General features: G+C 37.5%; 1 long non-coding RNA gene across 1 annotated transcript; it reads left to right on the forward strand.

Moving 5' to 3' along the window:
• Positions 1–4,919: 4,919 nt before the first annotated feature.
• Positions 4,920–10,208, forward strand: LOC113098350 (uncharacterized). The gene is made up of 5 exons (XR_003288996.1): positions 4,920–5,062; positions 6,372–6,518; positions 6,860–6,952; positions 8,182–8,279; positions 8,357–10,208. It is a non-coding gene; the product is annotated as an uncharacterized LOC113098350 (long non-coding RNA).
• Positions 10,209–14,555: the final 4,347 nt, after the last annotated feature.

The following is a 14,555-nucleotide window of genomic DNA, read 5'->3' on the forward strand; positions in this document are numbered from 1 at the left end:
TGCTTTACATAAAAGAAAGTAAAGTAATCATAAAGAAAAATAATAACAAAAATATAACAAGCAATTTTAAAACGTTTATAATGATTAAAAAATGTACTTAATTAAAATGAATTTAAAAACAGTTACAAAATTATTTCAAATAAAAAAAAACAGTGAAAATATAGTGCAATCAGTTCGGACATTGCACAGTGCTCATTCAATAAATGCACAGCTAAACAGATGAGTTTTAAGTCTAGATGTAAATGTGACTAGTGTTTTACATCTGATCTCTTCTGGAAGCTGATTCCAACTGCGAGCGGCATAGAAACTAAAAGCAGATTCCCCTTGTTTTGTGTGAACCCTTGGTATTTCTAACTGCATTACTTGAGGATGTGCTAATCGCCTTCCTGATATTGATGATCTTCTCAGAAAAGAAGGATGCAAACTCATTGCATTTGCTGTCGGAGATCATTTCACTGGGAATCTGACTTCAGTCTATGTCTCGTAACTTTTAACGCTCCTCTGTGCAGTGCAGATCTGAATCAACCGAGGGCGCGAACATGCTCCGAAGTCCCGATCTGAATCAACCGAGTCGCGAACATGCTCCGAAGTGCCGATCTGAATCAAACGAGAGCGCGAACATGCTCCGAAGTGCCGAATCAACCGAGTCGCGAACATCCTCCGAAGTGCCGATCTGAATCAACCGAGTCGCGAACATGCTCCGAAGTGCCGATCTGAATCAACCAAGTCGCGAACAGGCTCCGAAGTGCCGAATCAACCGAGTCGCGAACATCCTCCGAAGTGCCGATCTGAATCAACCGAGTCCCGAACAGGCTCCGAAGTCCCGATCTGAAAACTTCGACCAAAGAATGTAAAAAATAACTCTATTTCTCTAATAACTCTACAATTCTATGAAAGACTCAGATCACGTATCTAAAAATAAATCGCTATAGTAAAAGAGAAATAATAAGAGGAGTTTCCTACCGCTCTGCTGTGTTTGGTCCTCACTCCCGTCTGACGCTCCGCGGCGCGTCTCCGCCCCTCACACGCGCGTTTACAGCTCTAAATTAATAATCTTTGATTAATCATTTATTATTGTTCAATTAACTGTTTGAAACAAAAAAGTTTGTATAGTAGCATGGAAATCCAGACCAAAATCTGAAGGATCTATATGACAATGAATGAACGACTTGATTTAGACTTGGGTTTTTATCTAAAAGAGGAACAGAAGAAAGCGCTGAAATTTGCTGTTTTGTCGACCGTATACGGCAAGAGTCAGTTTGCTCCAATGATCTATACCCTATAGAATGACATTCTATCGTAGAATGTTAGCTCCAATGATCTATCTATATAGAATGTCATCATATAATTTGGTTTTTAATTTTTACCTGTCTTGATTCCTAATACACAACAGATGACGATTGTTAGGTTAAACATTCAGAATACGATTCCATATAAGGTTAGTATAGCCTAGTTCAGCACTTGGACAGCGACTCAAGTAGCACCCCAGCCAACATGTCCATGCCCCACATGGGATTTATCTGGGCTATGTGGGTGCCAACTGGGCATGGGCTCAGAGTGGGCACTTTGATGGGCTGAATGTGGGCCCCAGCTTGGATACAGGTATGGGCCCCAGTTAGGCTGCCCATTATTGTTAATTTGTGGGTCCCAGATGGGCCACATTTGGGCTATATTAGGATATATTTATAGTTACATTTAATGTTTTTTTTTTTTTTTTTTTGCAGTTTATTTATTTATATACAGTTATGGGTATCTACACAATCTTAACAATTCAATTTATTTAATTGTATTTCATGTTTTATATCATTTAGAGTTATATCATAATGTAACCAATATAAGATTATTTATTTTATGAATAATGCTATTTTATTTTATTTATAACTATCTCAAAGGGGTTTTCTTATAATCTAAAAGCACTTGTGTCATGCGGTCATTGAGTCATGCGATGATTGGCGTGGTTGTCTTCCCGCCCCTTCTCATTCAAAAAAAAAAAAACAAAAAAAAAAACGGTTGCTACTCTCCACTTCAACACGGTCAGCGTCTGCGTGTCAATGGACAAACTCTCTAAACTGTCAATGTAAGATAATTATATTTCACTTTATATTAGCCGAATTACTGCTGCTGCTATATAATTGGATGTACTTTTTTCTTTTTTTTTATATTTGAAAATACAGTAATGGCAGAGTCACTAATGAAACTTAACGAAGCCAGTCGGATTGAACTGTCGTAGCTGAAGGGTTAACGTTAACATTGTATAAAAAATTAAAAGGTTGGCAGTTCACTTAGCAAACATAGGATGTTTTATTTGTAAATTCATTGGGCAGAGGCTTTTGAAACAAGTTTCAATGCTTTTGAATGTTTCTGCGTGTAATGCAAACGCCCTTAAGCGTTTTCAAAACGCTTTTAATGTGAGCATACAGCGCACACAGCCACGTCTGCTTCATAATAGATTAAAATGCCATCTTTATGGGAAAACGTGTCGGATGTGCCAGTGGAAAATAAATGGTGTAAATATAAAAGTTTGAAGAGTTAATGTGCTTAATTAGGGAACACATATCAGCTGTGTCTCATTTAGAAGGATGCGATACTCAGGGGGTCATCTCAAAACATTTCCCGCCTGCCTCACGATGGTCAGCTGGTCAGCATGCGGGACTGCGGGAGGGAAATGCTGGTCAGCATGGCTTAATTGATAAAACAAACGAGACGACTCCAGGTGTTTTAAAGACACTTACTTTATTTGGTCACCGAACGGGCCTTGATAGAGATTTAATCTCCGTCGTGTTGCCAGAACCAGATATTATGATCATTTTGGAGAGCATCAAATGTATAGGTTACAGAATGAAATATGCCAACTCTGGTCACGAAGAATGCTATGCTATTTCATTCAGTTTGGTAGTAAACCTTTTACAAAAATCCTGATAAAAACATACCTGAGAGCAAATTCTTATCCATATAGCAATGCTTTTTAATGAGCGTTATTACAGTAAAAACATTGTTGCATGAATAATACATTTATCCACACCTAACATGTAGTAAAGTATCAACAAATTGGGATAAACTAAAATAATGTCTGATTTATTAATGTCCATCCCTCCAAAACAGACAGCACAGAGAGTGTAATGAGTTGCACTTTAGGTGTTAGTAATTTTTAGGTGTTAACAAACATCTCCTCGTGCGATAGCATGGCACCATGACAGATTTATTGTGAAGATGAAAGCCCACAAGAGTGTGGTAAGTTAACTTTAACTTTATACCTTTTATTCTGATGATGTTTGCTAGATATAAAGCTACATTATTTTTATAAACATATAGTGTGAGTGAACTCTGTCAAGTTGTGCTAACTGTCCTTTTCCTCCCGCAGCGCGGCTGTCAGACCAGAGAGAGACTCGTCGAATAGTCCTTTTACTGCTCACTTTCACAGTAAACTAGTATTTTCCTCCCACAGTGGCACCAGCAGACCAATAGGGAGACTCGTGAAGACCTAAAAGTGGTACGAGTACATTAGGTACAGGTAGGTGAACTTTAAAACACTTGGAGTCATCTCATTTGTTTTATCAGTTAAGCCGTGCTAACTATCATTTCCCTCCCGCAGTGGAGCTGACTGACCGGCTGACCATCGAGAAGCAGACGAGAAGAGTCGTGCCATAAAGAAGACCACTTTATATGTTTCGAGATAATATCTGTTCTCTTAATATTTTTGTATAGTCTTACTAATTAAGTACATGAACTCTTCAAACTTTTATTTTTATATTTACACTATTTATTTTCCACAGGAAAAATGTGTTATCTATGATTTTACTTGTAGGCTATATGTATGTTCATTGATGAAATATGGTTAATATTCTGGTAATTCTGTGTTGTTAAAGTTCAGCTCTGAAAAATAAAAGATGAATCATGAATAAAGCTGTTGGTGTGAAGCAATAACTTGTTACTGAATATAGAACAAAATAATAAATAATAGTACTTTTAAAATTACATTTCTAAACTGAATAGTGTCACTTTTAACTTGTTCATATTACCTTTAGTAGTATAACTTGGGCAAAAATATGAAGTACTGGCACAACTTAATTATAACCACGCATGCTTTTTTAATGCTTTTGTAAAGGTTTTAGTAGTATTTTAAAATAATTGCCTTTTCTGTTTTTCTTTCTTTACTCTTTTTTTAGGTATGAAGCTGAGAAGTCTGCACAGGCCCAGGAATAATACCATTTCATCCTGTTCTGTTCAAGTATTTTTGTATTAACACTTTCCTGTTCTTTGTGTTGCAGAGCAGTAAATGTGGAGATGGTACAGGAGCACGATTACAACAGCCGTCCAGTCCCAGGTGAGTGTAATGTGTTAACTAAAACGATAACTTATATTAAAAGCTTATCGGCAACTATAGACATTAATCAAATATAGTATGTTTTATTTGTATTGTTAAATGTAACGTTATATATTTAAAGTAGCACACGGTAGCAGTTATGCTAACAGTCGAGCAGGTTAGTGAAGCAGTGTTTTTATACTTTTGCCATCATCCTTTTATACTGCTCTCTTTCTGGCTTAAGTCACACAAAATTAACAGACATTTAAAGTTATCAATAAAATCCACAAGAATGTAGGAAATACGAGCAGTTGAACAAACATCTGTTGTACAAGCAGAATTCAAATTATTTTATAATGGTTTGTAGTTTATTTAACTTTGAATTGATGTTCTATGTAACTGGTATATTATTGCATAAATGTGATAGTAACTTTCCAAATTAATGAGTTGTTTTTATTAAAGTGTTATGTTTAACACAAAATAATACATGTATTGTTGTTTGCTTTGTTAATTAAGTGCTCTTGCTGAGGCATGGGAAAAATAAAGGAGCTGGAAAAAACACCTGTTAGTGACATCAGCATCATCTACACACCTGCTAGTGACATCAGCATCATCTACACACCTGCTAGTGACATCAGCATCATCTACACACCTGCTAGTGACATCAGCATCATCTACACACCTGCTAGTGACATCATGCTCCTCTTCACCTGCTAGTAACTTGTCTGCTTTGTGATAAGCAAATTTTGCTATCTTCTAGTAAGTTTAAGCTTTTGTTATAATACATATAATCTTTCACATACTTTTCAGTGTGCTATTTTTTTTTGTTGCTGAATTTAATGCTTAGATTATAGGGAAAAAATTGAAGTCAGAAATTTTTTATAAAAATATAACTCTTTCACATCAGAAATCACCAACCCCTCCTGACATATCTTTCCAGTTTGGGGTAGATAACTATATATATATATATATATATATATGTCATGATTCTGCCCTCGTGTCCTTGATTTTTCCTAGTCTTGAGGCAGGATCATGACAGACTCATGTTTTGTGTACAAGCGCATGGCCTTGTCTTTGGGCCATGTGCTTGTGTTGTCTCGTTCCCTTGCCCTGCCCCCCTTGTTAACCTAGTCGTGTCTTGATTGTCCTATCTGTAACACCTGTCGTGTCTTGATTAGTACCCCTATTTAGATCTCCTAGTGTGCTCTGTCTTGCGTCGTGTCATTGTGATTTGTGTTACTTACGTGTTTCTCAGATGTGTTCCACACTTGTGACTGTGATTGTATCCTGTATACCGTGAGTGTTTGTTTATAGTTAGTGTTTAGTGTCTTTATCTGGTCAGCCCTGTCTTGTTTGGTTATTTAGTCCTTACCCTAGCCCTTGTTTTCCCCCTCGTGGGTTTTTGTTTTCCCTTTTTGTCAAATAAATCCTGTGTGTACCCGATTCCTGTCTGCACCTGAGTTCCTCCCTTACCAAACCCTGACAATATATATATATATATATATATATATATAGAGAGAGAGAGAGAGAGAGAGAGAGAGAGAGAATTCTTTGATAAATAGAAATATCTTCTTGACACTAACTTTTGATTAATTTAATGTGTCCTTGCTGAATAAAAGTAACAATTTCTTTTTAAAAAATGTTTTAGAGCTGTTTTTTAACATTCATATTTATCAGAAATGTTTCTTTGGCAAAAAGTAGCATATTATAATGATTTCTGGAGGTTCATATGACACTAATGACTGAAGTAATGATGCTGAAAAATCAGCTTTGATCATAGCAATCAACTGACCCTTCACAAAAAACCAACCTCCTTAAAAACTGTGGTGCTTCAGTTCAAGCAGCACACATGAACCGATTGATTCATATTTAATTGAAGCACAAAATAAAAGATGTCACACGTCTTTATACAAAATTTTCAAGTTTAAGTCCACCGAAGTTAATCTACTCCCCTGTCTACTGTATCTTCTGCACCATAAGGCGCAGTCTCAAAACTGAGTTTAGTTGAACTTTAATCTACTATTGAACAATACACTCACATTATTTTTTAATCAATCTTCTTCCACAGATCCATCAAAGTCCTCATCTTCTGTGTCTGAGTCTGAGCTTTCTTCATCTAACATGCCGGGTTCCCTCTCATCATGGTTGATCACTGCCAGTGTACGTAGTGTACGTATTACATCCCTGTGTCAGCAGGATATGGTCTGACAGTCAGGTAAACGGAGCGCTTACCAAAGTCACACAACATTGTGTCAGATTTTGGAACTCAGTGTACACATAAGGCACACCGGATTATCAGGTGCACGCCCGATTTTTGAGAAAATGTAAGGCTCTTAGATGCACATTATAGTGCAGAAAATATGGTACTATATTGTCAGGCAAGATGGCAGTATTGGCGTTATGATGACTCACTGTGAACGTTCAATGACATTTTAACATGTATTCACAAAGAAAACATCTCATGTTTCACTTCTGTTAAATGTGATGAAATAATCTTTTGTGTGAAATATGAACAGCTATGCCAATCTTTCTCCTTTTGTTTTCCTGTTTCTCCAGCCTCGCGTGTGGAGATTTCAGAAGATACCAGACCTCACAAAGATTTCAGAAAGCTGCTAAATAATCCTTATATTGTAATCATTGCCCTAAAAGGTAAGTTTTCAGGCTGATTTAAGGTGTGCTCCTATGTTTTCTGCTTGTACACCTATGTATTTATGATACAAATGTAAATGACTGTAAATGAACATAAAAAAATGTTGCATGCCTTTCTCATAAGCGCTCGCCTGTTAGCAATGCTAATTTTATTTAAAGATGTTATTACTGAGATCATTAAAGTAATTGTGACGAGTGTGGTGGGGCCGAGAGCCTTGGGAACGGAGCGAGGCCGGTGGAGTGATTGGGAAATGAGTAGGGATGGGGATCGAAAACCGGTTCCATTTTAGAACCGGTAACAAATTTCCAAGAACCGGGTATTAGATAAGACGTGTGCATTTCGATTCTGCTTAACGATTCCAGCGTTCGAATTCCAATTTGATTAAAAATGATTAAGTGCAGGAATGGAAATAATTAGCGCCCTGTTTGTGTGGAGCACATGAAGCGTAAGTGCGTGCACAGAGAGCAGCGGTAGGTTCCTGGTTTGTGTCCGTTCTTGGGCTCTTTCTTGTATATCCACTGTTGTTCAGAGTCGAAACTGACTTCTTTCATATTTGTCGACCAATATACAGAAAAATACATCAGTATATCATAATAAACACAACCGTTTTCGTCTTATGTGAATGTGAACAGATGGAAAAAAAAACACACATGTACAGTGTTTTTGCTTAATAAAAAGAAAACTATGCAGTGTTTTTAAACTTTTAATTACAGTTTCTGTACCTGAAATGTTGTTTAGTTTTATTTATGATATTGCTTATTGATTTGTTTGTTCCTATTTTATTACTGACTGTTTACTTGTCTTTAACACTTTAATATTTGAAATTTATATTAATCTAGTTGTTTTTGCTATGGTATTTTTTTAAAGCACAGGCAAAATTCCTCTTGCAGTGTTTTGTAGGCTGCTGATATTTCCTCATGTTATTCAGCTGCAACAGAATGTAAAAAGACACAATACATGTTTGACATCTAAACGTTTGACTTAATTTTTTTTTTAATATTGGAATTTTCTATCTATATTTTGTGTCTGTGCGTGACAGTTGTCTGCGAGGGGCTGGCGCGATGTTTTCTCTTTATTTTATTATTAAATCTTTGTTTGATTGTCCGCCGGTTCCCACCTCCTCCATCCTGAGATTGTGAAGTTTTTATGCCGTTACAGTAATATTGTGACATTATTAAACAATCCTTTATGAAAATACAGTTTCACAGTGTTATCAATGTACTTTCAGGGAGGAACTTGTCAGCAAATCTACTTCACAGCACATCAGTGAAAGCAGTTGACAGTTACAGACATGTGTTGGATCAGGGTCAGATCTGAATTCTGCAGGTAGGTAGATCTCCAGGAACAGGATTATACAGCCCTGTTATATTGGTAATGTATGATGGATTTTGTTTTTATTGCAGGTTTCCTGGGATGACCGTTGGCCTGGACAGATGCACAGTACACCACACTGACTTCTTTGCATGGATAGCTGACTACTACTATTATGTTCTGTGAAGGTACTATTATAGCAAACCTGAGCACCTGTGACAGTGGAAATGTTGTAATGAATAGTCACACATGCATATTTATAAACTGAAAGTCACAGATAAATTTTTTTAGTACTAACAATGTATGTTTTTTTTGTACTAATTCTCTCCAGCAAACACAACAGTTATACCATTTCATATTTTGAGGTGCACAAACCCTATTTTACAAATAAGAGAAAAGTATAGACCCTTTGCACGTGACGTCACCCTCTACTCACGCGAATTGTGAACGCCATGACGGACGGCAATAGAGCTTTGCTGTAGGACGGACCGCAAGCCAAACGAGTATGAATTCGTGTTCGTTCGTGTAATAAAATGTTTTTTTGTTTTTTTTACTTGTAAGCACAGTGCAGTGATAATGGTCAAACTGTGTATTTACAATGTTAAAGTGGCTGACAACAATAAATATTCTTATTATGAATAAAACTGCATCGTTTTTTAACTGTGCAGAGCAGTAACGTAAGCTGAATAGTTAGGCCTACTACGCTACTGTAAGTTTAATATTGGTCATTGTGGTGGTACTTGGACAGCCAAATATTTTCTTGGTACTTGGTATAAAACGTTATAGATCAACTGCATTAGAAAGTTGCATTGTCACACCCAGTGAACATCGGTAACTTAAGTGGGTAGCCACGAACAACCAGGTCCTTTAAAAACAGGTTACGTTAAGTTACAAAGAACTGGTAAGCATCCAGACTTTTAAAAAGCTTTGACCTCATCACCAGTGTATGGGGATAACCCGTTTACCACATAGTGGTACAGATTGTGTGGAATGAAGTCGGGTAGACTCGGCGATTTAATGAGGTCCGTGAAAACAGAGGAAAAAGGTAAGGATCGGTATCCAATCCCACGATCTCCAAGTTCTCCAAATACTGTTCTTTGTGAGCACCTACCAGATGCCCTACCTCGACCGATAACGGCACGACAGCTTGTTCAATAGAAGAAGCCATAAAGTTTAGTGTTATTTTATTTTAAACTGATTGAAACTTCCCGCTCGTCCACTACTATTTAGCTTGTGCTTCCGGTGATTCTGCCGTCCGTCATGGCGTCGTCACGTGGTCGTAGTCACGTGTTTGCAAAAAGGTCTATACAAGTGCTCAGTTTAGCCCCTTTCACACTGAGATTCTAGATAATACACGGGTAATGTGTCCTGGCAATTGTTCCCGGATAATTAGATTTTGGTTCATTCACACTGCCAGTGATTTTCCGGAATTCACGGACCATAAAGATCCAGTAAAGACACATGACATTACGATGTGTTTTGTTTCTCTTAAGCTGGTGAACGATGTCAGCTTCAGAACGGATAATGAGGAACTAACTGATCTCTGTGTTACTACAGTTTGTGAGAGAGAAAGAAACAAATACAAGCTTGCAACTCCAAAAACATTTTCTTGATGATTTATTGAAATATTCTCTACAAATACAAATTCCAATGTCACAAGTGCTAAATTTTGTTATAATAAGGTACAAAGTGTCTCTATTGTACAGTAGATGTACTGTATGCAAATATAACAGGGACATTAACATTAACTTTGTCTAATTGTGGCCTAAATGATAAAACCTGACCTGATTAGGTCACATCCCTGATATTACAAACAACTCAAGTTTTGATTGCAAATGAAAATTCTACTATGTACTTCTGTCTTCTTTATAAATCATCATCTCACTTATATGTCTTTTATTTTGTGGAACACAAAAGCAAAGAGTGACAGCCTCAGTCACCATTATTTTTTTATATGTGTTTATATATATATATATTTTCAAATATAAATATATAATATTTTTAGAAAAGCAATGATAGTGAACTGTGACTGAGGCTGTCAGTTTTTAAAGTTCTGTCTTGCATCTTTTGTGACCCACTGAAAGTAAGTCAAACACATTTGGTCATATTTTTTTTTTTTTTTTAATTCAATGAATAAAGCTTTTAATTTGTCACTTGACACAACTTATATTAGCCTATAGTATACTTTATACCTATTTGTGTGTAAAAGCATTTTCTTGACTTATAAGGTTTGTGCTCTACACATGTATTTGTAACTGTGTATAAACTGTATTGTATAAATAATAAAGCAATTGTGTCTGAATGTGATGTGTTTAATAAAGTTTTACTTATACAGGATAATTTATTTAGTAGTAATTATGTGAGATTTTTAAAACAATCAGAAAATGTTAATAGTAAAGTAGATTTACCCAAATGAAATCAAGGTCGTTTCAACCTTAGGTAAGCAAACCAATTAGATTTGAACTGGCTCTGAAGCCCCGATCAAATGATTCGTGGAACTCGCTCCGAAGCCCCGATCAAATGATTCGCGAAACGTGCTTCGGAGTCCCGATCTGAATCAAATGTTTTGAACTCGCTCCAAAGCCCCGATCAAATGATTCGCGAAACGTGCTTTGGAGTCCCGATCTGAATCAAATGTTTTGAACTCGCTCCAAAGCCCCGATCAAATGATTCGCGAAACGCGTCGGAGTCCCGATCTGAATCAAATTTTTTGCGAACTCGCTCCGAAGCCCCGATCAAATGATTCGCGAAATGCGATTCGGAGTCCCGATCTGAATCAAATGTTTTTCGAACTTGCTCCGAAGCCCCGATCAAATGATCCGCGAAACGTACTTCGGAGTCCCGATCTGAATAAAATGTTTTGGATCCGCCTTCAAGTCGCCAAACCCGTGTGACCCTTAAATTCCTTTTGGTGCTGCCCTGAATCAGCTCCGCAGGTGGTGCCGTCAAACAGCGGATCCTGAGCGGGCCTATATATGGCGTGCATCAGTCGAAAATTTCTCTGCTGGTACACGGTTCCGCTGAACCCTCTTTTCAGTAAGTATATTGCTACATTCACAGAATTGTTTTTTAAATAATCTTGTATATTAATGATAGTAAGGCGTTGTTTGATATTAGGACAACTTTAACGTTCACCAGTGGATAATGGTTTAGCGCTAGCTTCTAGCTAGCTGTGCATTATTAAGTTTGCATTTTTGTAATTTTTTGTCTCGTGTTTGTGTGTATCTGCCTCCTTATAATAAAATAAGCTTCAGCATTTTAATGATTGAGTTAGTTCAGACAATATGCCGCCTGTTTGAATGTCAAAAAGTGTGGGTGTATCTGCTAATGTTTTTTTTTCTTTATCTGCTTATGTTAGCTACCGTCGCTAGATCGCTAACACGTGACCAACTGAACAGAACGCAAAGAATTATGGGTATGTTTGGCCAGTTAACATGGTGTGCATAGCAGGCTAGTGTTCTGGCATGAACATAATGAAAAATTTGCATGAAAAACACAATATAATCCTACAAAATGCAGCAGGCTAAAGAAAACATTGTCGGACCATACTAGTACTCGACCGCGACAGCGATGATCATGTAAACGATGATCGAAATTATTATTTTTTTTTTTTTTTGATTGGTTATGGCAGCAAGTTGGGCGGCGCCCTGATCTCTGATTGGTTAGCTTTCCGATTGATGCCACAAAAGATGTAAGAAGACAGATAATCATGGCCTCAAAGTCACATAGTGATGGCTGGCTTCCCTTTGAGAAGAACAATGAAAATACAGTTCAGAGTAAGCTGTGCAGCGCCAAGCTGTCACACAAATCTACAACAAATACAATGTGCTATCATCTAAAATGTGTACATAAAATATTTGGTGATAACAGAGCGGCAACTCAGACGAGCACTGAATCACTTGCCGTCAGACTTAAATGCAACGCAGGCAGAACCGAGAAGACGACAAAGCTATTCGCTGAAATGGTGGTGAAAGATTTGCTGCCCATTAGTTTCAGGGACAGAGAAGGTTTACTTGTCCAGTGGTGCCTGGCTGTTCCTGCAACATCAGGTGTGTATATGATGCTGATGTCACTAGCAGGTGAGTAGATGATGCTGATGCCACTACCAGGTGAGGAGGAGCATGATGTCACTAGCAGGTGTGTAGATGATGATGATGTCACTAGCAGGTGTGAAGATGATGCTGATGTCACTAGCAGGTGAGTAGATGATGCTGATGTCACTGGCAGGTGTGCAGATTATGCTGATGTCACTAGCATGTGTGTAGATGATGCTGATGTCACTAGCAGGTGAGGAGGAGCATGATGTCAGTAGCAGGTCTGTAGACGATGCTGATGTCACTGGCAGGTGTGTAGATGAAGCTGATGTCACTGGCAGGTGTGTAGACGATGCTGATGTCACTGGCAGGTGTGTAGACGACGCTGATGTCACTAGCAGGTGTGTAGATGATGCTGATGTCACTAGACTATAGAACTACATTCACTATAGAACAGGAACATCAATAGTTGGTAAATTTATCTTGCCTATTTTCTTCCTAACAAAAAATGAATGTATATGCCAAAGTATAATTCAACAACTTTAGCCGTGATCTCTGTGATCAGCTCATCATCTCTCCATACCCTCTCCACATGGAAGTCACCTCTTGAACTTGTCACAAGATCACACCAGGTTAACTAAGCCAGTAACCATCAGCTGACCGTTGAATGCCAATTGTGTGTTTCTTTCTCAGTTTTGCACGATCCCCAATAAACCTAAACGTGGGATGCCTCTCCGATTTCTTTCACGTCAGGGCACTTAACCTCTACCAGGCCACAGGGAGGTTCTTCATTTGGGTCCACCACTTTGCCATCTGCACCAAGTTGTGGAGCATCAGGGTGGATGATGAGACCAGATGGAAGAACGTTAACGTCAAAGGTCTCCTCGTAGCGGTGAAGAACCTCTGGCTAAAGTTTTAATCCTCTACACATCGCTCTCTAGAGACCCCCACAGATGTTTACACACACTGTTTAATGCAAGATATAAATACATTTAACCTGCAATTACAAATGCATAATGTTTTGATGTTTTAATCCCAAAATGTTGAATACTGATATTTGCAATGATAAAATAAAGTGCTTTAAGAGGTGAAATTAAAAACACCAATATCTAGACAATCGTGAATTGTAACATCACTTCCTTTAATGTTTTTACTATACAGTTAATATGGAATTTTTTTTAAATGTTACATTTTTGAAAATTAGTATTACATGTTTAATTGAAATGCTTATACAAAGTAAATATGTAGTTAACTTTTAAAGTACATCTACATTTCTTGCTTTCATACATGGTCATATGAAAAATTTACTGGAAAACATTTAAAATTAAAATTTTAAACAAAAGCACTATATGAACATTCTGAGTGATTTTATTACACTAATATGCAATCAGACATCCCAATTTCTGTTTTGGTAAAGTCATTAAGTGTCATGTCATTTAGATGAATTAGAATTTAATTTAGGGTCCTGAAATATCCTGAACACCGCACAGAGGTTAAGATGACCATTGCTACATAAATAAAATAAAAATTGAAACATCCTATTTTGTTAAAATTTTCCCTTACTAAATTATACCGTTACTGATGATATGGACTGTGGGATTACTAACAGGCTATTAAAAAAATCGCTGTCTCTAAACCGCTTTTCTCTTTATTAAAACTTGATCTAGTTGCCTACATGATAATAATATGCTTTGCAAATCCGCTCGAAAGATCTGATCTCAAATCATTTGCAAAAATGCGATTCGGAGTCCCGATCTGAATCAAATGTTTTGCGAACTCGCTACAAAGCCCCGATCAAATGATTCGCGAAACGAGATCGGAGTCCCAATCTGAATCAAATGTTTTGCGAACTCCAAAGCCCCGATCAAATGATTCGCGAAACACGATTTGGAGTCCCGATATGAATCAAATGTTTTGCGAACTTGCTCCAAAGCGCCGATCAAATGATTCGCGAAACGCGATTTGGAGTCCCGATCTGAATCAAATGTTTTGTGAACTCGCTACAAAGCCCCGATCAAATGATTCGCGAAACGCGATTTGGAGTCCCAATCTGAATCAAATGTTTTGCGAATTCCGAAGCCCCGATCAAATGATTCGCGAAACGCGATTTGGAGTCCTGATATGAATCAAATGTTTTGCGAATTCCGAAGCCCCGATCAAATGATTCGCGAAACGCGATTTGGAGTCCTGATATGAATCAAATGTTTTGCGAATTCCGAAGCCCCGATCAAATGATTCGTGAAAAGCGCTTCAAGTA

Source organism: Carassius auratus, unplaced genomic scaffold (genome assembly GCF_003368295.1).
Source record: "Carassius auratus strain Wakin unplaced genomic scaffold, ASM336829v1 scaf_tig00216531, whole genome shotgun sequence".
Lineage (NCBI taxonomy): Eukaryota > Metazoa > Chordata > Actinopteri > Cypriniformes > Cyprinidae > Carassius > Carassius auratus.